The 23473-nt window shown below is 34.0% G+C and overlaps 1 long non-coding RNA gene across 1 annotated transcript in view; it reads right to left on the bottom strand.

Annotated features, from left to right (window-relative positions):
* LOC137211492 (uncharacterized) overlaps positions 1–23174 on the bottom strand; it is a 194081-nt gene extending 170907 nt beyond the window's left edge. Inside the window, exon 1 of the long non-coding RNA XR_010937103.1 lies at positions 22763–23174. This is a non-coding gene — a long non-coding RNA (uncharacterized lncRNA). The remainder of the gene's footprint in view (positions 1–22762) is intronic.
* Between the last annotated feature and the right edge of the window lie 299 nt (positions 23175–23473).

The raw sequence follows: 23473 nt of genomic DNA, 5'->3' as shown, positions 1-23473 counted from the left end.
ACAAATGACCCAGTTTTGTTCCTTTTCATGGTTGAGTAACATTCCATTGTGTATATGTACCACATCTTCTTTATCCACTCATCTGTCGATGGACATTTAGGTTGCTTCCATGTCCTGGCTATTGTAAATAGTTCTGCAGTGAAAATTGGGGTGCATGTCCCTTTTTGAATTATGGTTTTCTCAGGGTATATGGCCAGTAGTGGGATTGCCGGGTCATATGGCAGTTCTATTTTTAGTTTTTTAAGGTCAATTTTTGAGTGCATCCCTGACAAACTTGGCATTATAAGAGTTATTTACATGGCCACATATTTTAAAAATAGTTTGAATTTACTGGACAGTAGGTTTACATTAAGGTTTAGGTAGAATGCCAACTACACAATTTAAATCACCAAAAACACATTATATATATATATATATATATATATATATATATATATATATATATATATATATATATACTTTTTTTTTTTTTTTGTCTAAAGTAATACACACTTGGGATCTGAAGAGCGACATCAACAAGATGGCTAAGTGGGAGACCCCAGACTGTGTCCCTGCAATAAGATCAAAAATTAGACAACAATAAAATTAGATCAACAGCTAAATCCACAAGCAAAAATAGCTCTGGGAGAGACCTGGAATCCATATAAGAAAATTCAACAACACTGAACAAAAAACCCTTGACAATAAATAAACTGGAGAAGGAAAAACTTTTATTTTGCTCACATAATCCCATCCTCTAAGGCATAATCGCTTAGCACCAAGGGAGAACTCCCCTGTTAAAAACAAATTCCCCTCACAAAAAAAAAAAAAAAGAGTGGGGTGATCAACAATTTTCCCAGACTTTGGGGGCACTGCACAAATGCCCTGCTTCAGTTTCACCTCACCCAGAGACCAGTAAAACTGAGACTATATAGACAGCTAGGGTAAGGAGGAAAAGCAGAAGCTATCATTGTCAACCATAAAGCAAAAGCCACTGCAGTACTCAGTTCTGAAGTGACAGTTGCATTGGACCCCCTGCTGATTTCAACAGCTTTCCCCTCACAAGGGACTTCTTATGACCTGAGTTTCAAAATATTCACATGTTATAGACGTATTTAGAAGTCCATAAATATTACCAACAAGAATAGATTCTTTACTTTGTCTTTTTCTCTACAATCTTTATTACTTATCTGAAAATGTCTAACAATTAGCACAAAAAAAGAATCATTGGAGATCTGGAAAAATATGTTTAGCTTTTAAAATATGCATGAAATACATAGAAGCTAAATAACTTATTTCCTTACTACTATAACCATATAGAAGAAAATATGTTTTGTAAAAGTCCATTTCACAATTCCACACAAAAAAAAATTCTCAGCAGTTTCTAAAAAGCTATATATACATGTACCTTAGGTAATTTGTATAGCCAGTACAAAATAGGAAGATGAAAAGTCCAAATGAAATACAACTTTGTTGCAAATAGATAAGATTTAGAACCAGCTGCTGAAGAGTAGGGATATTTAAGAGGAAAAATAAAAGAAATGGAAAAAATTCATCTCAAAGAAACACTATACCCAGAAAAACACTTTTTTTTTAAATAGTGAACATATTGATAGGGCCTTTATTAACAAAGAGTCTTTTGAACATTTTACATTTATTCTTACCTCTCCATGAGTTCTATATATCTAACCTCATGTTAGAGAAGAATGTATTGAACTAGAGAGGTTATAAAAGTGTGCAAGTGTGTATAACTAGTAAATAGTGAAGCTTTCAACCAGTGTTCTTAATACACTATTATACAGGGAATCTAAAAAGTGTTGTTCAATCTCATTTGCTATGGTCTTCATGTTTGTGTCCCCACTACCATTCATATGTTGAAATCCTAACATACAAGGGTGGTGGTGTTAGAAACTGGAGCGTTTAGATGGGGATTACATCATGAGGGTAGCGCCCTCATGTGTGGGATTAGTGTTATAATGAAAGAGATTCCTCCCTAGCCCTTCCACCATGGAAGAATACAACGAGCATTCTGAGAGGTGGGAGAGGACCTGGCCCTGCTGGCACCCTGACCTTGAACTTCCCACCTCCAGAATTGTGAGTAAAAAGTTTCTGTTGCTTATAAGCAACCTAGTCTATGCTACTTTGATATAGCAGCCTAAACAAAGAATGGACTGAAAATAGAATTAACAAGCAATTAGAACTTGGAAAGAAAAGCACCTATGAATTTTGAAAATTATGGAAGAAAGATTGAGCACTTACAAGTACCCAGGTTGATTACTTAAAAGAAATAGACAGCCAGATATTTCTCCAGCAAGGATGAGTTTATTTGAAATCAGCAGAGACTACCAATTCAATATGTGCAGCCATGGAGAGGCACATGTAAGTTCCCAAACAGCAAGGGAAGGAAAACACTTTCACAGAGAGTGAAAAAGAAGTTGGGAGGGCTACAGTAAGCAAAAAGTCCATGGCTTTTTATTGGCTGAGTCTCTGAGGGAAGAAGAGGAGTCTTTCTTATTCCTGTTGGGCTCTGCTGTCATCAGAGACATGAGAGCTCCCTCTTTTAGTATTCCCAACTTTACTTAATTGAGGTTTATGTTATTATTTTTTCACTCTTACACCTTTTGGTGTAAAATATTATTTTATAATTTATAAATAATTTTAATATATAATTTATAATAATATAATTTTCAATAATATTAGAAAATATTATTGAAAGCTTGGCTAATCAAGAGTCAGGTTTTCTAGTTTTCTAGAATTCAGAAGAGACTCTACTGCATGAGGTAAAAGAAAAAATGGTTAAAGGGGATCCCAGAATAATTTTTTCAGTGGCATTAACCAAAAGGGAAATAGCAGTAACAGCTCTAACGTAGTGAGGTTATCCCCATTCCACAGTGTCCAGTTACTGCCTTTAATACTTTATGGGTTGATAATGGTCCCCATGATTTTGGGTGAGTACCCAAAGGGCATTTCCTTCTTCTTCATGTACAAGAAGAAAAAAGGGAATCTGATAACTGGGATGCCCAAGGGTAGCTGGGTTCATCAAACTCTCCTTTAAGGCCTTGAGGAATATGTTTTCCAGTTTTTCCCATAAAATTGTGTTAGCATTGTCATTATTGAATAAAGTATCCAGAGATTTGGACATAAGACAGATATTTGGAATCCAATTTTGACAATAACCAACTAACCCACGAAAGCTTCCTATTTGGAGCTTAGTTGGGGTTTTGGGAAACTTAGGATGTCACGAAGTCTATCTGGGTCTAGTTATAGCCTTTGTTCTGATATAAGATGTCCTCAACATCATACCTGGGTTTGGGCAAACTGCAAATATTCATTGGCAAATTTATGTCCCTTTAAGGCTAAAAGCATTAGCAAGTGGTTGCTGTCTTCCTGTGAGGAGGCTTGAGGAGAGCAAAAATGTAAATTATCCATATATTGAAACAAATTGGAACCTCTCTTGGAACTTTATATCATTCAGATCAGCCTTCAGGATTTGTGAGAAATAAGAGGGTCTTGCAGTAAACACTGAGGCATTACTGTCCAGGTAAACTGTTTTTCTTCCCAAGTGAAGGCAAAAAGTTATTGGCTAGCTTCATGGACAGGAATACTAAAGAATGAACTGCATAAATCAATTACAGTAAAGAACTTGCTTCCTGTGGAAGTAGATGTTAGTAATGTATGAGTTTTAGGAAAAACAGGGTGTGAAGGGATGTCAATGTTGCTTATTGATTGGAGGTTCTGGACTATGGTCCTACACCCTTAGGTTTTCTCACTGGTAAAATGGTTCATCCCATTAAGAAGCATAGAGTTAATAGCTACTTGAGTGGAATGAACACCTGAAGGAAGACCAGAATTTTCTTTAAAAATATTCTGAAATCAATTGTAGTAATCATGGACAGGTGGGTCAGATTTTTGTGTTCAAGCTCGAATTTTGTTCCAAACAACAGGCTTTGTTAAAGCCCTAGGAATTGCTCAGTGAAGTCCCTAGCTATTTTTCTAGCCTGATCATATAGTAAGCTAGCAGGCTCGTCTCTCTGTTGTGATTCTAGAATTTTTCAAGATTTTCCCAATTAGCAGTGTTCATCCAATGCTGGGATTTCACCGACAAGCATATGAACTATCAGATATGTCAGAGAAACAAGGTGGAAAGTTTGAATGACTATATTAAATTCCTTAACAAATTTGTGAAGAAATTTTATTATTTTGGGAAAACTTTCCACTATAATGAAAGTGAGTATACAGTGAGTATATAGTAAGTACCATAGCTCACAGTTCAGCTTTAGTCCAGAGAATATAAGAAATTAAATATTTAGCCTCTGGATCCTCAGAAGGTTAATTTTAAAGGGACTGGTTATGGCAAATTCAGAAGAAAAGGAAGGGGGGAGAGGTTCAGGGAAAAGTGGAACTTTGGAAAAAGAATTAGTAAGGGAAATTGAGAGTGTATTTGAGGTGCAGGTGGTGTAGAAGGAAAGGAGGAAGATGGAACTGGAAGTATAGTCTGACCATGATGAGCCAACGAAGAGACAAGATGGCATCACAGGTGAAGCCTGAGACAGAGATGCCTAGGAAAAAGAGCTTGAGTCTTTGTGAGCAATTTTGTCTTTTTTTAATTATTTGTTTGCCTCTGTTATTCTTAAAATCTTATTCTGCAGAACAGCAATTTTAGGCTCTTGATAAAGTTGGGAAGCTTCAAAGTACCAAGTGAAATAAGCATTATGCCTTGTTTTGGAAAATTTTGTGCTATTGTAGTTCAGTTTAGTTTTGAGAAAATTAAGTTTGTGGATATCAAAATTCCTCCATAATGGTCACTGATACTCCAAACTGTCTTTAGTCAGGTAGGTTCATTTAGTTATAAATGCACATAAGGAAGGACCACAGTTTTAAACATAAAATTTGCTGCAGTCCCAATAAAAACCCATTAAATAGGCTGGGGGAGAAGTTAGGTGGGCTTAAAATACTTAGATAACTGGGATGACATTTTTCCTCTAGAGTAAAGAATAAATTTCAAATGCTTAAAAAACTTACAGCACAAAGAGCTCAATTTATATAGTTTACAAGCCAATCCCAGCCAATCCTAAGAAGACAGTTTGGTTCCAGAGGAGACAGGCAGAAGGCTTTTTTTTTTTAAGCCACCCTCCAGAGGATAGCCCTTCCAAAAGTATAAGCCAAAGGCTAAAAAACCAGCACAGTTTCATTTGAATCAGCCTCCTTCCAAAGGAAGAGGTGAAGACATTTTTGGCCAGCTTCATTTGAAACCATTTGATCTCCAGATCAGACCAACATGCCAAACAAGTACTCACATACAGAACAATACCTAACCATAAAGAATGAAACCTTGAAATTGATCTCAAATAAAGCCTGGAGAGCTTGAAAGGCAAAAAGAGCATGAGTTAGATCCAGAAGGGAGGCAAACCTTTAAACTTCAAGGTGGGTGAGAAAAGCAGAGAACACAGTGGGCTCAGTTGTGGTATTACACCTTGTTTGCTCACCAGCCCAGGAGGCTAATGAGGTCTTCTCTACCAAAATAGTGACCTAAAACAAATAAACTGCCAGATATTTCTCCAGGAAATATGGGTTTATTCTGGATCATCGGAGAATTACAATCTGTGGTCTGCAACCAGGATAAGTCATGTGCAGGTCCCCGAATGGCAAGGGAAAACAAACACTTTTATAGAGCAGAAAAGGAGGGTGGGAGGGCTGTAGTAAATAGAGTCCATGGGTTTTCACTGAGTCTGTTTTTGCCAGGAAAGAAGAGAACTCTTGCTTCTTCCTGTTGGGTTCTGCTATTGTTGCAGGGCATGAGATGTCCTCCTTCTGGTCTCTCAACTATAATTGATTGAGTTTTCTGTTCATCAATTTTTTACAGTATAAACAGACATTTAAAATATCACATTGGTGGAAAACAAACTGTCATAGAAATTGGTACATATAGCATCAAGACAATCTTTTCTAGAAATAAGTTTCCCAATAAAAGGAATTGACAACTCCTGTATAGACTCTGTAACAAATAGTATGGAAACCAGAGTGTAAACTGATAAGAAAGCAAAATCTAAATGTGATCTGGATCAAAACAGCAACAATTTCCTTAGATATAGTTGGCTGAAAGTGTTCTCAATCCCTTATGATGAGCTATTACTAGTGACTAAGAGAAATGCACCTGGAAGTTTCACTGTTAGTTTGATATATCCTTCCATAACTGTGGAACTCTTATTTTATTTAATTATCTTTTAGATATTCCTCTCATTATCTTATCAAATTATCCAATTAATTACTCAGTAAATAATAAATGAGTGATTGAATGAAAAACAGGTTCTCAGCCAGTGTAATCTTTACATTTTCTATTCCTATTAACTCAATAAAACCCAACGATGCAGCACGTATACAGAGGATAACAAAATATAAATTGGACACTGGGAAATGTTCAATTTTGTGCCTTCCTTCTTTTAAAACTAGAATCTTTTCATGGAGGAAAACTTTTTCTTAAATAATACAGAACAAGAGGGTAACTGATCACTTCCTCTCCATCATACCATATATCTAATCAATCACAATATCCAAAAGTTTCTTCTTCATTCTCCAATGTTTCATTTTCCTATATTTTAGTATTTCCACTAGTCTCAAGTTAACCAAAGTATTTGCCATTTTACTTCTAAACTCTTCTGAGTGTCACCAAAGTGATATCTTTAACTAAAATTTACCTGTACATGGCAAACTGTTTAGCCTTCCTAAGCTCTGCTTTCCCACCTCTTCCCTGTTCCAACACTTTATTTAAGCAGCCATTTTTCATAAAGTAAAAACTCATTAAAGAATCATTTAGTGTTTCATTGCCTTATCTCTAAGCTTGTTTTCCAAGTTGCTCTCTTTATTTAATCTAAGCATTCACACTGGATAACTAACATATTATATGGAACGTTTCCTCTCTGAGTAATTTAACCAATTTTTAAATTTTATTTTCAAAGATCTTTCTAATTGAAATCTGGAGAATAGATTAGAGAGTAGAAATTTTGAAACTGGGAAAACTATTTACAAGACAAACACAATTGTAGAGAAGAGAGATGAACTAAGGTAGTACTGGTAAGTGAAGGTAAGAACTAAAACAGTAAAGTAGCTAAGTCTCAAAGGTAACATTACCTTCATTGTTTCTTTTACTTCTGGACACTTTTTTTTTTTTTTAATTTTCTTGACTTTCTATGTACTGACTACTCTTTTCCTTCAAAGTTCTTCAAAGAAATTGTAAAACCCTTGTTGGGCACGTGAGGTATATACATGAGGTAATGGATTTTGTCTTCCTGAGTTCCAATCTGTACTAATCGCTGTCCAGTACATTGTACTGAAGACATCCTATCATTTCCAGAATATACAGGATGTGCTGTTTTTTCTTGTTTTATTTGGTTTTTGTTTGTTTGTTTTTGTGTTGTTTTAGTGCAACATAATTCCAGAGACTTTTTGAGAAAGATAGTATATAACACAATATTTTTGAGAGTTTGCATTTATGGAAATGCTTTACTCTACCCTCATACTTGAAGGATAATATAGGAAAGTTTGTAAACGATTATGTTAGAAATAAATGTTATTTGGATTTTAAATGATTCTTCACCTTACAAAACTTTCAGGTTTGCTTTGTTAAATTAACACCGTTATTTAATATAATTCTTTCAGAATAAAACTAACTCTCTCTCTCTTTCTTTCCCTATCTCTATTTATATTTTATGGAAGTTTTTATGGTCACTAATTTTTCTCAGGTATTTCAAAATTTTGTGGCCATTATACCTTAATATGGGTATTTTTCAGATTATTTGCCCAAGTACTTAGTGCAAACTGGCCATTCCCTGCCCCTCCATTCTGGGAAATTTTCTTGAATCATTTATTTTATAATTTCCTCCTGACCAGGCTTTCAATTTTCATAGAAGTCTTCTTAGTAAAATTTTTAAATTCCCAGGACTGATCCTCATGTTTTCTTATCATTTCTTTCTTATTATTTTTATATCACCATTTATTTCATTCTACTTTCTCAGTGATTCCCCAAAATGCCTCTGTCACTACTTACATTTATGTAATTTATGTTTCAGCTAACAATTTTCTAATTTCAAAAAAATGCTTTCTCATTGTTTCTTTATCATTGCTCTAGCTTTAAAAATTAGAGAAAGTCTCGCTGTTCTCTTTATTGATTCTGTTCCTTTTATGTTTATTTTTATTTGATGTAGATTTTCTCAGGTGTGTGACAATTATTGGATGCATTTCATAATATACTATGAAGCATGAATAAGCACTCTGGAAAATCTGTGAGCCTGGATAGGCATTGTGACCAAATGAGATTCAGTGTAAAAAGACTGGGTGGGGACTTGCAACTATCAATGCTTATAAATCTTTCTCTCAGCCTGTCATTGTCACCAGAAAGGAAAACAGCTTTCTTCCATCTTGAGAATATAAACCTATATATATTAGTTCACTGGGAGCTGATATGGCTACAGGCTGCACTTGTGGTAGCCTGTTTTTAATATAGAATTTGACTTAATCTCTCCACCTCTAATGAGCCCCTCATGATTCCTTCAATGCTTTCTGAAAACCCGAGTTCACAGTCTTTCAGATTTGATGTTTCAAAAACATAAAACTCTCCTTTCTTCAAGGCAGATTGAAGTGGGTTTGATTTTCAACAGATCCTTTCTCTTTTGGCTCCTCCCCTCACTCCCACACTCTGAAGTTCTTACTGCCTCCATTCTTTGCACATGTGCAGGTCCTCACTGAGAGACTGAGACTTGATCCTCATGAGCTTCCTCTGGCAAACACTTGGGCCTCTGTTTCATTTTATTGATTATGTCAGTTGCAAATTATTTCTCAGTTTTCCTTTTTTCATAATTTATTGACTTTCTTGTTTTGATATTTCTTATCTTCAGTTGTTTCTTCTTCATCCTTGGGGGTTTATATCATTTTAAAATATGATTCAATCATTTTAATGTTTTCATTTATTTTGCATTTTTCTGTAGGAAGTCGAGATAATCTATGTTTAGCCAAAAGTCCAGGTAACATATTTTAAATGGAATAAAGCATCAAGAAAATAAAATATAAATGGTTATGAAAAAGGTCAGCAATGAAAGACATGCCCTTTAGTGGGAAAAGGCAACACAAAGCAGTATGATGATGATGGTATGGGTAAGGACATTTAAGGGGCTCTCAATTTGACTGATGCCCTAGGTAAGGGACATGATTGAACTAACTGGCCTCATGGGTACAGGTCATCTCAAGGCATTCTCAATATCAAAAACCTGATAAAGATTGTAGATTTCAGTCTTTGATAGGTACTCAAGTACTACATTACTGAGAACATTTTTAAATGCTTTTTGATGATAACTCTCTCCAGACAGATCAAGATTAACTAGAATGCTCAAACTGGATGAATGTAACAGCCTCTGAATTTGTCTCTGAATTCAATCTTGTACATTTTAAATGATTCTAGACATCATAGCTAGAGTATCTCTGTAAGGCTGTAGTCTTTGAAAATTTAGAAAAAAAATATGTGTAAGCATCCTCTATAAAACTATACTTTATTTCCTAAACTGAAGAATGGAGAACAATTACAGTTCCTATGGTTTCATGTGCATGTTGTAAAAGCAATAACACAGAGTCCTATATTAGAAGGGTATTGGATTAATGTTCAGATTTTGCCATCCTAAAATTATTGACAGTTTTTGGACAAAGAGTCCCATGTTTTTGTTTTGAACTGGGTCTTCTTGCAAATTATATAACTGGTCCTGTTCTTACTTCACAGGGCTGTTGTAAGAACTAAAGGAAGCAAGCAGTACAGTGCACCATAGATATTAATCCTTCAGTAACACCAGAAGTCAGCCTTATTAGTATAATTGTTATTAGTAGCTATAGTAGTAGTAAGAATAGCACTTTATTCAGTAGTACTTGATTACAACATGCTTATTATTCACTCATTCTTCTACATAGAAGCATTCATTATTTCTTATGTGTTAGACACTGTGCTGGGAAATATCTTTAAATCACCTGTTTAACTGTATTCTCAATTAGACCCTAACATTCTTGAAAAAAGATAATTTATCTTGAAAAAAGAGAATTTATTAAGTGCCTTGCTATTTAATTTTTAATTTAGTTCTGCCCACCCACTCATTCCCCTTGGCAAATATTGCTAAAATTACGATTCCTTTAAATATATAGGAATGTATAAAAAATGTATAAAATGTATATAGGAATGTATAAAAAATGTATAAAATGTATAAAAAAATGTATAAGGCATCATACATGCTATATCCATTAGGGACCAGGTAAAATTCTCAAATTTGACATACTTAATATTGACAGGTTAAAATGGGACACTCATGCAATTGCATTATCTCACAAAATTGAAATCCCTTAATGACCATACTAGGAATAATCACTTTTACCAAATATCATGATGGTATAATGTCCAGTGATAGACATAATTTAAATAATTATAAAACTCTAAAATTCTTTTGCCACAATGTACAAAATATCAAATCACAATTGTATTAAATCTTTTAGGAAGATGGTTTCTGTCACAGCAAGGAAAGAATAGAATGTTATTTTGTTTTAAAGGCATTTCCTATTCAGAAGCTCAAAAGTTAACTCCAAATACCTCCACTTACAAAAAGGTCCAATTAAGCTGAGAGATCTTTGAAAATCACCCTTTTTAGAGATATTGGGAGATTATTGCCAAGAAACCAGATTTTTTACCTTCAGTTTGTATAGATTCTATATGCTCAGTGGGTTATACAATGTCCATAAGGTACTTCAATTCTCCAAATTGTGTAAAAATTGTAATTTGACTCTGAGGACCTTGCCATTTAAGAGATTCTAATTTTCTTGAAAATATTAATTATGTGTTGCTATACATGAAATGATCTACCCACGTGCCCTTGTGGTACTTTGAATCACTTATATGGGACATTTCTTCCAGGTTTCCTTTGGCCAATCATCTTGCTTTGTCTGGTTCTGATTTAACATTTGGTTCATCTCAGGGTCTTCCCATGTGTGCATGTGCATCTCTTAGCCAAGAAGGATTTTAGTGAAGAGGTCTTTGGGTAGATTGACATCACTTACTGTGGGGTGACACCCCTTCCCCTCCTTTTTGACCTTCAAGGAGCCTTTCTGTGCATGTGTAGTTAGAAAGGTCTCCTTGACATCAAAAATGAGAAATATGTGGTCTCTTTAACTCTTTTCTGGGCAGGGCTCAGCTCCTCTCTCGCTCCTGCTATTATCTTCACCTTGGAGTATCTGTCCACAGGTGACAAACTCCAGCTGCTCAACCTGGGGCCCATCTATCTCCTGCCTCAGTTATATGTTTAAAAAATAGTGGTAGCTAGCTATATTTTAGTTTTCAGTGTGTCAGAGCCTAAATGTAGTGGTAGATAATTTACTTAGAGTTTGAGTAACAGTCAAAAGTCAAAAGTTTTTGTAACTGTAACAGTCAATGCTTACTGCTTGATAATGCAAGTTTCCTTATTTCCTCTTCATATTCAAAAGCCAGCAACCCAATTTTAACTTCATGCAAAGAACATGAGATGCTGAATTTCCAAAGAAAAATAGCAGTTCTAGACTGTTCACAACTTTCATTTGTATGAAGTTCTTATTCAGTCTTTCAATAACAATTAAGTTCATTTCCTTGCAAAGAAAAATGGATGTGAGTATGAGTTCATGATGGAACACCATGGATACCTCTACACAGGCAAAGCCATGTGGTGCATTTGTAGGGAAGTCTGTGAATACACAAACCTTTTAATAGCCCTGGTTAATAATTTATAAATGCTGTATTTTTAAAGTTTGTTTTGCTTTCAGTTACTATTTCAAAGAGAATCACAAAATTATTTCTTTTTCTTTTTATTTTTTGCGGTACGCGGGCCTCTCACTGTTGTGGCCTCTCCCGTTGCGGAGCACAGGCTCCGGACGCGCAGGACCAGCGGCCATGGCTCACGGGCCCAGCCGCTCTGAGGCATGTGGGATCTTCCCGGACCGGGGCACAAACCCGTGTCCTCTGCTTCGGCAGGCGGACTCTCAACCACTGCGCCACCAGGAAAACCCCAAAAGTATTTCTTTACCACACAATTTGAACAATGCTAAATATACCTGAACTGAAATATTCTGTGATATTTTGTCTGACTATGTGGATAATAAAGAAATAGCTGTTACAGCTAGTCTCAGGGACAGATAAAAATTGTATTTCATTTCCTCCTAAAGCAAAAGTCTGCCGTGCAAAAAGTACTAGTGGCAGCTTTCCACCTACAAAGAAGAGAGAAATAATGACTTTCCACAATGACACATTTTCAAACTTTCCAAATTACCACAGCAGTATAAAACATCAATGATGTAATTTAGTAAGCTATATGTCAACTCTAAATTTATTGCTAGAAAGATTTTTATTAGAAAACAATTATACTTGTCCTAAAACAATTATTAATTTCTTAAGTAGTTAGCCCAGTTTTAAAAGTACTTATTTTGATTTATGTATAATGCCTTATTTCACAGGTCACTAATTTTTGCTTGAACTATCAAGCAAATATTATTTGAAAGACTCCTTACAGTGTATTAAATGTACAATGGTGAATAAGCCATTGTTGCTTCCCTCTATGAGCTTACATTTGAGGGGAGGAATGCAGACAGGAAATAAAGCTCAAGTAGAGTATGATAAACCTTAACAAAGAGTATACAGGTTTTGTTTCAATGGTACTATGCAGTCAAGAGTTGGTTGTGGCTATTTTGCCTTTTTAGTTAAACCCATGCAGGTACCAGAAGAAAACATTAAGTAAATGTCAAATGAAGAGACATTTGGGGTTGCATAGGCAGCCCTTCTTTGCAAGTAATTGAACTCTGATATGACCCAGAGGGCTATTGCCAGCAAATAAATAATTCAATAGGCATTTTAGAGGGGGAAAATATACCATATCTGTGCTAAAAATCTGTCAATGTAATTTTAATTAAACTTATATTTTACTCAACTTATTTTGAGTGGAATCCATAGTTACCTTTGCTACTTCTAAGACCCATACAGTATTGGTATGAAACTGTACTTAACCACATAGTTCTCTAAACAAACGTTTGTTTTAAAAACTACCATGGATACAATATAATACATCACTTTGAGAAAATATTCTCCAAAATGTTTCTTTAGAGGGTTACATATTAAGGTTAATTAATAACTATATGTTCCAATATATTTTTGACAAATTAGTATGGATACTCTTCAGAAAAAAGTGTATTCATTTATTTCATCAAATAAATAAAGGAGTATAAAGTATTAATTAAAAAATCATTTTTTAAAGAGCAAATATTTAAGGGAAGCCAAGTACTCATGGAAAATTTATCTATTTTACCTCAAATGATCTTTGATAAAGTCCAATTCTAAGCCCAAAGTCTCCTAAAAAAATATTCTGAAGAAACTGTTGAATAGATCCCATTTCTTTTAGACCTTCTGTCTGAGTCTTATTAATTTTGACTCTGCTCTTCTAAGAGCACCTTAGTCATCCATTGAAAAGATCTGGCTGATGCTTCAATAAAATGCATAAAAGTTCACTGCTACTTTGATCTGCAGGCAAAGAATCATGACATCCTGGGACACATGGGTGATAGCCTTCCTTATGTAATTCTGATGAACTGCATCAAAGTGCCCTTCAGTTTTGGTTGCCTCAGTAGCAGAGAAATACAGACAGATTGGAAGGACTTCAGAGAAAAAGCTCAAAATGACTAAGGGAATCAAGTGGCATTATAAGTAGAGATTGAAAAAAAAAAAAAAAAAAAGGATGAAGAACTTGGTCCAGTGATAACTAAAAAGTTACATGAAAGTATCCAGAAACTTGGTTTAAATACTATGGAAGAAAAGAACCAGCTAATTTGGTATTAAGAGAAATAGTATAAATAGAGGAATATCCAAAACGTTACCAGGTGATTTTAGATGGTAATAGACAGTTTTTAGGAGGTCAGTTACTCAACTTTATAAATATATTCAAAAGTATATGCACACATTTTACTTGACAATAATATATTGATCCAAGAAACTCTTATTATGTTCAAATGCATTCTACAATCAATAATTATTCCAAACTTATTTTTAAACATAGAAAGTAAATGATAGGGGTTAAATGATTTACATAAAGATAATAAATTGAATAAAACAGGAATACTTAGAAAATTATCCTAATATATCAGGAACTGTCCTAATTACATACACTAAATAACTAGTCTGTGAGATTATTATTATTATTCCCACCTTACTATTAAGGAAACTGAGCAAATAGGAGGAAAGATAACATGCCAAGGTCACACAGCTTGTTAATAGGAGACTCAGTATAAGTTGCTGTAGGCATCAATATTTATGATTGCATCCAGTAAACCTGTTGCTTCTCTGGATGTCAGTACCTATCTAATTCATCACATTCATAGCCTTCCTGATCAACTCACTCAAAATAAGTATTCGCACATCTGAAGATCAAGGTAGTGGGTTGCCATAGATATATGCCACCCAACGAGGCAGGCACTAGCAACATAGCACTACTGAGTGCTTGAAATGTTTACTCCAAATTATATGTCTGCTATAAATATAAAAAAACACAATGATTTTCAAAGACTTAGGAAAAAAAGAATACAAAATATCTCATTAGTATTTGATATTCATTATACATTAAAATGAAAATATTTTGGTTATATTGGGATCAATGAAGTATATTATTAAAATTAATTACACATGTTCTCTTTACATTTTTAATGTAGCTATAGAAAATTTTAAATGATATATGTGACTCACCTTTGTGTCTCGTATTACATTTCTACTGGAAAACATTCTTTAGATGAGCTCCGTGGTCTTTTCTATTTCACGTCTATAATTCTGTGGAAATGTTGTAAAATGAGGTTCCAGAAAACCTTTCAAAAAAGAATTTTAATTCTTATGACTGATTCTGTTGATAAATCTGAAGAAAGTATGTTATTAAATGAATGTTCTTTTCTAATTATTATTGAATTTCCTCTGTTAGTGTTCAGTACATTCCTATCCAAAGTAAGTGAATATTCTTTTAAAATTGACATGGTTTGAAATTTTCTGTTCTAATATGTAACAACAAAAGGGTTTTTTTCTATACTAATTTTTGACCTAGCAATTAAAAGAAAATGCAAAATGAGTGTAATACAAGATAATAGCTTAGAAATAAAGTTAAAAAGCATAGCAAAAGCCTAGTTAGAGTCTTCATGTGGCCTTGGATTTTTTTCCAGCTATTTTTATACTCATATTAGCAATCGGAAGAAGCCTCAAACTTTAAATGTGCAGTATTTTAATACAATAATTTTAATTTGCAATGGTCAGTTTGTGAAAACCAAAGAATAAAAGAAGATAACAATTGTCATCCTAAAAACCATATCTAAACTTCAATTAATTCTGGAAAATTGAGGATTAGGTTGACTCTGCCTATAATTGTCAGTGAATTTGAAAGATTTCAGGTGCCGAATTTCAAATGTGTTATTCTATGTTTCTATTCAATATATTATTTTAGTTACCTTTAAAAATGTATCCTAATGTACCTTCAAAACACCCCCAAAATGCATATTAAGTATTATGTTCATGTTTATAAGTAAATCCCAATTTAAATTGGGATTTATGAGCCTTGAACAATGCAGCAATTGTTACTATTTAATTTTTTAAGTCATAATTTTCTATTATTTTTTTTCATACAGGGCTGTTTTAATCATGAAAACTAAAACAATTAGTTTTTATTACAATGTTAAAGGAAAATAGGAACCCAAGTTTAAACATAATGAGAATGAATACCATTAAAAATTGTGTAGTGTGCTCTCTTTTTACTCATTTTACATATTAACTCAAAGTTTATTCACATCTAGCTGTTCAGCTTACAGAAAAAAAATAAATCAAACATCATCAAAGTGACAAAATGTTTTGATGAATATGACAGAAGACATCCGATTCATTGTACTTTATATCTAACAAGGGCACCCTACCTGTCATTTATCTTTCATTCATGAGATATAATAATTTTCCATGGTTGCAATATGAAGAAAAAGGATAGTTATTTGTTAGTGAAAATTATGTTAAAGGTTTTATTTAAAGTCAGCTAGATTTAAATTCAGCTAACACTTAAAATATGTATGCTATTAGTAAGCCTAGATAAGTAAAGTGAAATATTAGAAGGATTTTGAATTTATTCTTGAGACAATATTACCCATGTCTTTTTTAAACCTAAACCCAAACTAGAAATATCCTAGAGATCCATTTTGCCATATATATTAGCATACCTTGATGCCAGTATATTTGAAGGTTTTAAGAGTAAAAACATAAATATTTCAAATCAGTAATGCATTTCTAAGATGATAAATTCCAAACTATATTTAGTTTTAGACTCTAGTGTTCAGTCTTTGAGAGGTTTTAGTAAACAGGAGATATACATGGGCAATATTAACACATTAAATTTTGTCTAAAATCCCATTGGGTTTAGTTGATAAGCCTTTTCATGTATAGGTTCTCCTTCTACCTCTCTTTTTTCTCTTCATTACAATTTTTTTCTTGATGAACTTGGGTCATTTTCCCAAGCATAGTCTAAAGTCTGAATTTTGTTTAAGTTATGCCCATGGTGTTCTTACTCTTTTGTTTCGGATTTCCTAAAAAAATGCTAATTGGATCTAGATATTTGATTAGATTCAGGTTTGAAATCTGGGACAAAAATTCTTCATATGCCTTGTTTTATTTCAAAAGTTCATCTTAAGCTTTCTTTAGCTCCTGTGACATGCTTAATAACTAACTCAGATATCCAAAAGAGGTCAATGTCTTTGTGATACTGGAAAGTCCTTTTAAAAGTATAGGCATTATAAATACCATTTTTATCCATTTATTGAAATATGTACCACCAAGAGTCCCAAGGATAGATATATTTTACCTGGGTGAGATATGAAAAGTGTTAGTTACTTCAAGCCAAGGTATTGTGATGTGGTTTATGATGTTGTTTCTGATAGTAGTTTGGATAGTAGTTTCTGGTAAATAAAGGTCAGAGAAAGAAATAAACATGTGGGAATAGACCACAAGTAGTATTTGAATTAAAATACTTAGAAGCTTAAAATATCTATGTATTTGTTATATTATTGGAATAGTCTTTCTTATTTACCATATATTTATTAAATATCTACAGTGTTACAGAGACAGTTCTGTGTATTCACACCAGTGAACAGAAAATATAAAAAAACTCTAACCCCATTGAGTTAATATATATATATATATATATATATATATACCCTTCATTTTAATTAACATGTTCTTCTATTTAGAGTATTTATTCTTCATTTATGACTCACCTTTAGAGGTTTGGGTTTAATTTGGCTCTGATCTCAAACTGAATGAATTTAATGGTTTCAATTTAACCCATTTGTCCACATCACTGGGCTACAAATTTCTGGTAATAATACAAACTTGGAAGCTTTTGCTCAGGAGAAGCCTGGGATTTGCACAGCATTGCCAAACAGCTGGCAAATACTTGGCCTAGTCACTTGGCTCCTAACAGTACTATTAATTTCTTATTTTCATAAACTTAATATTCCACAAAATTGTGAAAAAAAGAGAAAATGTTTCAGTTAAAGTGCTGTTCATGAAATTGGATGGAAGGAAGACTAGGTTTATACAGAGTAAGACAACTGCAATTTACAAATAATTAAGACACCAAATGAGTCTAGGAAAAATTTACATGTAACTGAGATACCTGTCTTTTTCTTACATTATCTGGATAATTCTATCAGTTCTCCACTTGAAAGAATTATCTTCATGGCCAACTAATTTTGAGAATGCTTTCATACCTGATCATAATCACAGAGGTACTACTCAAAATGGTATTATACCCTTATTTCCCTTGTAACAGCTTGCTACAAATGAGGACAAAGAAGAATATACATCTCATATGTAAAATATTCCTCATATAAAGAGGCAAAATATGGCCTTTATGTTTGCAAAAACATGTTTTGCATGTGTTTGCAAAATTTGGCCAATTGCAAAATTTGGCCTTTTTAAGAAAAAGTTCTTATTTATTACTAAAGTTTTATCTGGATTCACAAGGAAAAAGGAAAATTCTCCAGAAGGTAACCAAAAAAAAAAAAAAAAAAAAAAAGGAGAGTTCTATGTGGCCTTGTTACAGTGCAGGTGCAAAAAGAATCACATTGAATAACAATTTAGTATATTTTACCTGACTGACTAATAATTAATTTGCTTTTTAAAAACAATTATGTATGGGGCTTCCCTGGTGGCGCAGTGGTTGGGAGTCCGCCTGCTGATGCTGGGGACATGGGTTCGTGCCCCGGTCTGGGAGGATCCCGCAGGCTGCGGAGCGGCTGGTCTCGTGAGCCATGGCTGTTGGGCCTAAGCGTGTTTCACAACAATGAAAGGCCCCCATACCACAAAAAAAAAAAAAAAAAAAAATTATGTATGCATTTAAGATTTTTTTTGATGCCTAGACTGTGGGTCCTACAGACATTTTATAAATAACGTGTTGGCATACCTAAATAACCATGTTATAATAAACAGCTTGTTCCAGGACTTTAAAAAATATTAAACCTGAATGTTATTAACAAATCTTGGAGAAAATTTTATGTGATGGTTAAATAATACTTAAGTAAAATTTAAGATGAGATAACACATAATATTTTTTTTTCATCTTTCTTATTGATTCTCCAGTTTGGAGAGAATGAACAGGATATTTCACAGCATCTTTGTGTTTTGTTCTATAATATTACATGGAAATGGCCCCATTCACAAAGTGAGTTTTTTTTTTTTTTTGGACTGTCATTCTATAGGATCGGTATAAACTGTAGGAGATTTGTGTGTGTGTGTGTGTGTGTGTGTGTGTGTGTGCGTGTGCGTGCACATGTGTATACACATCTAGTTACTGTAAAAGATTCAAATAAGAAGGCGCTTAATCAATTATAATTGCTTTGTCTGTCCTCTTCAGGAAAGATTGGAGTGCTGATAAACAACAAAATCAGATTAACAATATGTATTTAATTATATTATTTCTATTATAGATCATTATCTTCTAAAAATATCTTGATTTTAAAATAATTGAATCAACTATTTCACTTCTTAAAATATTTAAAATTATTAGTCTTTAACAAATAGTCTATTCACCCAATAATCTTAAGGAAGTGCTAGAAGTATACAATATTGATAAAATATTTTCTTTGTCATCTTTGAGAAACAAGTTAGTTAACATAATCACCACCAAAAGTTTTATTATGATAAATTATTAGTCAAAGGATTTTCTTATGAACATTAAGCTCATTAACAACTTTAAAAGTTTTCATGTGTTTTTCTGAGCACTACCTAAAAAATGTCCCACAGCAGATACTGTGCCCTACAGGTAGCAAACATTGCCTGATTAATGATGCTGAACTAACACCAAGTACAATAGCTAGTCATTACCCCAGAAGACATTCTGGTTCAGTGCAATATTTGCATAAATAGCAGCTGAGTGATAGTTGATGAACACAAACCAAAGAGAAATCTCAAACATATCTGAAGCCTTTTACCAAAAGAATGGAACAAATACATTGAAATTGATAAAATTTAGCCTTTTAGAAAGCAAACTAATTTATCAAAAATCCATAAATACATACTTGCTATATTAAAACAATACTTGTGTTTGTGAGTTAAACTATAGCTGTGCATGCCTAAGTATTCTCTATACGTGTGAGTATATACATGTGAGTTTTATAAGGTTTTCCATTTGAATTATTATAATAGATTCCCTGTGTCAAACAGTTCTTCAGAAGAAGGAAAAGATGAAAGGCAAATATATATATATATATATATATATATATATATATATGTATATATATGGTAGTTAAGTGGTGAGTTTAAAAGTAGACATATAAACATTTCTTACACAATCCTTGAATGTGCCAGCAAACATCAATCCATATTTAATGGATAATATAATTGATCTAAATAATTTAAATAAGCTACGTGAGCAGTTTTTATTTTCTCATACAAAAGAAAGCAAATACGTGAAATGAATAGCTTCCCTTTCCTATAGTAAGAAAGCTGCACATCCTAATGTTTTCTTATAATCAAATTGTTATGTCCTAGATATATGAGATAGAAACTCATGTGCCTCCTAGAATGAATTAATCTCTAATATATCTGATTATAGAGATTTTAATGAAGGATTTTTTTTCCTTTCTCACAAAGATGAAACACAGTATTTAAGAATCAGTTTCCAGTTGCAAATACTAACTGTGCTTAATTCACAAACAAAAGCAATAGTTTCAAGAAATTCATTCAATGAATAAAAGATAGGAAGCACAAACATCTATGAGGGAAAAAGCAAAAGAAGTTCAAACTTCAATCTCATTATTCTGAATGCACACTTTCAATGGTGATTTCAAACAACATAATGGAGAAGAGGTAGAAATAAAGAAAGCAAGAAAAGAGCGATTTTTTTTAGAAGAATGGTGTTTATTTTTTATGTGCAAATGAGGTGACATTTAAGAATATACAATTTTCTGTTATATGTTTCCTAAGTTCTAAGTTTGTGTAAATCTTGTAAAAATACTCCTGAATACTAAAAATTCTAAGGAAAGACAGTATTTTACTATGGTTAATATCTATGTTGGGTTCAAAATCTCTAATAATATTTAGAGGTCAAGAAATTACTTTTTCAATTCAAAAGTACCCTTAGGTATAAACAAACCAATATTTCACGATGAATATTGTAATTTTCACCCACTTGTGATTAATATATATTTGTTGCATAAATGTTTTCAGATTAAATAAGATTTATCTACAACGTATATTGAATGATCCAACATTGGACTCACATGAAAGGACAACTTAATTAGCTTTAATTATCAAGGACAGCCTAATCTGCCTGGCATTTGGACATTTGCCCAGTGGTCTGTTGAACTCAGGTGTACAACCTTAGTTGAGGGATCATGTCACAGCACCATCTGTTACTGATTCTGCCCAGATTTTTCTGCCCTTTGTGCTTGACTTCCTTAAACATTTCTACTTGGTTTATAAATTTATGGTCATCTTAGACAAAACTGTGAAGCAGATGATGTCTGTCCTTGGTACCCACACATTTCACCTTTAACCTCCCCTCAACTTTGTAGACATCCTATGACCTATTCCCCAGGTACTCATATGCTGTCCAAAGTCTTAAGCCATAGCAAACCATCTAAAGCTGGCCACATTTAGCAGTTCTCCAACCTCAAAATTATTGCTTCAGCAGCCAACTATTTCAGTCAGTATTCTTAGTTGTTAGCAACGGACACCAAATATGACTATTCTAAGCAAAAATATAATTCACTGGGAGAATACTGAGAATCAAAAAATTTTTAGGAACAGGGAGAAATTAAGTTCTGAGATTGAAGTAAAGGCTTCAGGATAGCTTGAGAGTCTAGGCAGCAAGCTCAGTAGCTGTTTTAAACAAGCTGAAGTTCATTTCAACACAAACACCTTACATAGTTTATTCAAGACTTGAATATCAAGAAGTCCTAACAAAAAGAGCTGGAAAAGGCAAACACCAAAATTCTTTCCTTCTGCTACTTTTCTTGATAAATCTACTTGTTTATAGTAAGACATAGGTGATGATAGAAGAATAAACTCCTATAATAAGAGAATTATCTATAAATAATTATGTGAATGAGTGTTTCTCTGAATCTGATTTGAGACAAATCAAGTCCGCTTCCATGGTAAAGTCAGGCATCATGTGGTCAGTATAATCTCCAAGAGTCTTTAAGTCATCTTGAACACATAACCCACATGATTCAAGGTTTCTTGACCAATAACTGAGAAGTAAGAAAGACTTCAGGTATCAGTATGAAATGTTTTGGTTTTTTTTTTAGGACAAAGGGAAAAAAAAACTGACAACAATAGAGAATTTACAGTAAAAAAGAATGCATGACAAAAACATCAAGGAAAAAACATGGTCAGCTTCCCTAATAACCAAATAACTTTATATTAAAGCACAATCAGTTTCCATTTTTAAATACTCAAATTTGTATGGACTTAAAAAATAAAACTGGCGGCTAAAAGCGCGGACCCCAGAGACGGGCGCGAGCCGTGGCTAAAAGCACGGGCCCAAGAGGTGGGCAGGAGACGTTAAGGCTGCTACTGCCGCCACCAAGGGCCCTGTGTGCGAGCACAGGTCACTATTCACACCCCTTTTCCAGGGAGCCTGTGCAGCCCGCCACTGCCAGGGTCCCGGGATCCAGGGACAACTTCCCCGGTAAAACGCACAGTGGGCCTCAGACTGGTGCAACGTCATACCGGCCTCTGCCGCCGCAGGCTCGCCCCACAATCTGCGCCTCTCCCTCCCCCCGGCCTGAGTGAGCCAGAGTCCCCGAATCAGCGGCTCCTTTAACCCCGTCCTGTCTGAGCAAAGCACAGACGCCCTCCAGGGACCTACATGCAGAGGCGGGGCCAAATCCAAAGCTGAGCCCCTGGGAGCTGTGAGAACAAAGAAGAGAAAGGGAAATCTCTCCCAGCAGCCTCAGAAGCAGCAGATTAAAGCTCCACAATCAACTTGATGTACCCTGCTTCTGTGGAATACATGAATAGACAACGAATCATCCCAAATTGAGGAGGTGGACTTCAAGAGCAAGATTTATGATTTTTTTCCCGTTTTCCTCTTTTTGTGAGTGTGTATGTGTATGCTTCTGTGTGAGATTTTGTCTGTATAGTTTTAATTCCACCATTTGTCCTAGGGTTCTATCCGTCCCTTTTTTTTTTTTAATTTTTTCATCATAATTAATTTTAATAACTTTATTATACTTTCTTCCTTCCTTCCTTCCTTCCTTCCTTTCTTTTTCTTTCTTTCTTTCTTTCTTTCTTTCTTTCTTTCTTTCTTTCTTTCTTTCTTTCTTTCTTTCTTTCTTTCTTTCTTTCCTTCCTTCCTTCCTTCCTTCCTTCCTTCCTTCCTTCCTTCCTTCCTTCCTTCCTTCTCTCCTTTAGACAACGAATCATCCCAAATTGAGGAGGTGGACTTTGAGAGCAAGATTTATGATTTTTTCCCCTTTATTTCTCTTTGTGAGGGTGTATGTGTATGCTTCTGTGTAAGATTTTGTCTGTATAGCTTTGCTTCCACAATTTGTCCTAAGGTTCTATCCATCCCTTTTTTTTTCTAAATAATTATTTTTTAATTTAATAACTTTATTATACTTTATTTTATTTTACTGTATCTTCTTTCTTTCTTTCTTTTTTCCTTCTTTCCCTCCTTCCTTCCTTCCTTCCTCCCTCCTTCCCTCCTCTCTTTCCTTCTTTTCTTCTTTCTTTCTTTCTTCCTTCATTAATTCCTTCCTTCCTTCCCTACTTTCTTAATTTCTTTCTTCTTTCTTTCTTTCTTTTTTCTTCCTACTTCTACTAATTCTTTCTCTCTACTTTTTCTCCCTTTTATTCTGAGCCATGTGGATGAAAGGCTCTTGGTGCTCCAGCCAGGAGTCAGTGCTGTGCCTCTGAGGTGGGAGAGCCAACTTCAGGACACTG

This window comes from Pseudorca crassidens, chromosome 18 (assembly GCF_039906515.1).
Source record: "Pseudorca crassidens isolate mPseCra1 chromosome 18, mPseCra1.hap1, whole genome shotgun sequence".
Classification (NCBI taxonomy): Eukaryota; Metazoa; Chordata; class Mammalia; order Artiodactyla; family Delphinidae; genus Pseudorca; species Pseudorca crassidens.
Note: the sequence above shows the minus strand (reverse complement) of the source record. Positions and strands in the feature narration are given on the sequence as shown.